The sequence below is a fragment of the Macadamia integrifolia genome, chromosome 9 (genome assembly GCF_013358625.1).
Source record: "Macadamia integrifolia cultivar HAES 741 chromosome 9, SCU_Mint_v3, whole genome shotgun sequence".
In the NCBI taxonomy this organism is placed as follows: Eukaryota; Viridiplantae; Streptophyta; class Magnoliopsida; order Proteales; family Proteaceae; genus Macadamia; species Macadamia integrifolia.
In genome coordinates, this window is record NC_056565.1 from 14,103,104 (window position 1) to 14,105,287 (window position 2,184).

The window sequence follows — 2,184 nt, forward strand, 5'->3', positions numbered from 1 at the left end:
TCTTGGGAAAAAAGATTGTTATGCTGCCCTTGTATAGATTTCTTTATACCCTTTTCACATTATAGACAGTGAACAAATATAATTCTTGAGAAAAAATATTGCTACACTGCTCTTGTTTAGATTCCTTTATGCTCTTTTTACATAATAGACAGTGTGGATCTATTCAAAATGAAAGGCCACGTGTGTCACACATGTTCTATTGCCTAAAATAAGGATTCAACCAAATAGATCCTGATCCTCTCCAGCACGGGATGGGGTGTAGTGAGCAACCCTGGCTGGGAGCACCCGAGCACGAACCTCAAGGGGCTTCCAACCATGGGATACTCATTGCTGAAGAGGATCTGGGTGCCAGCCAGACTCAATCTAACTCGGTCAGACTCAGTATATGTAGAATTGGGGTTAATCAAAATTGGCAAAATCGGTTAATTCTAACAAGTGAGGAGAAGTGTCTGGGAAAAACTGAGAAAATCCTGCATATGAAAACCTTTAATGGTCTTCCCTATCAAAAGTCAAAAGTCAAAATAACTCATTAGTGCATGCCTTTCCAAGCTAAGATTTTACCATCTTTCTTTTCTTCTTTTTTTTTTTTTTTTTTTTTTTTTCATCATTTGCCAGCTCTTCCATGCTCATGTACAACTTGATTAATGTTATTCTTTTTGTTTCCCTCAGTTTAACATTTTAGAAATATGTTTTCTGACGGGGTGACCCAGAAATATGTTTCTCGCCCTTATTAATACTTTCTCGAAGTATTTGGATAAGATCTCCAAGCATATTCTTGATCTTGTTTTAATTATGACCTTTCAGCATCATTTTTAGTCATCTTCCTTGTCTTAAATTAGGGTTACTCGAATGGTTGTTTTGACCCATTCATTAAGGACCTTTTCTATTGTTAAGGAAAAAAGGGTTGAGATAATACAGAGAGGGGCCCACTGTAAGTGAGATGAGGGAACAGAAAAGAAAATATGGGACCCCACATTACATAAATGTATTTTTCCCTCCCTTTCTCACAAAGTCTTACCCGAGGATTTTGTGGAGAGGTGAGATGGGACAATGGAGCTGCCATGTCAGTTGATCACATAATTACACAAAAATTTATTGCATTTTTTTCTTGAGAAATGCAACCAAACAATCAAGGTTTTTGAGATTTTATAGAAAAATTTCAAATATCCCGCCCCTTCTTACATTTTCCATTTTCTCCATCAGACTAACATAGCGTAAAATTCTTAGGTGGTAGTTGTTTTTCTTATATTCTCTAATATCCTATTTTTAATAAATTTATTATTAAATATCAAAAAAAAAATTTTGCACACTTTTAATTCTTTAAGTTCCACAATCTTATCCTTAGATAATTAATCTTGTTTTTCTTATTTTTTCTTATTTTGATACGTGATATCTAATATCATTTTTTTTTTTTGTAAGAATATCAATGGATTCCTTTTGACAAGAGAATTGAACAGAATTTTTAGTTTGTCAACCTCTAATTAAGGCAATCTTCACTTGGTCTTGGACTATGGAACTTGTTTATGGGTGTAGAGCTTTAAAGGATCACGGCCAATTAAAATTCAAAGGATGAAGACCAATATATAAATATATCGTATATTAAATTGTGCACTCAATAAATATTATTTTGATTAATGATAATTCATTCATAGAAGCATGCCGAAGACAAGGTTTGAATACAAAGTATCCATAACCAAGGAGTAGAGTATGACCAAACGATCTTACATGCTGATGACAGGATCGTCCAAACTAGGGAATGGACATAACCAAAAGAAAACCTTGAAAGGTTACAGACATTATTTCTTGCCTATCCCAATAAATGGATAGATGCATATTTCAAAATCATCCATTTGAATGCTTTTCTTTTAAAGAGTAAAAGTTCACCATGACACCATTGTGAGGGAAATACCTCACACCATATTAATGGTGGTGCAACAAGGGACCCACAAGGCTAAGGTTGCCATGTGAAACTTTTTTGCCCTTTTAAATTTGAATTATTTCTTAGACAATTCTCCAAATCAATGCTTTGACCATGGAATATGACGGAAGCCATATAAACCCAATACCTCTACAACAAATTGAGTGTACCATGACCTAAGATTTTATCATAATTTAATCACTAATTAATATTGAATGCTATTTTTCGGGGTCTCTCTGTTTCCTCTGCTGATGACAATGTCAAAG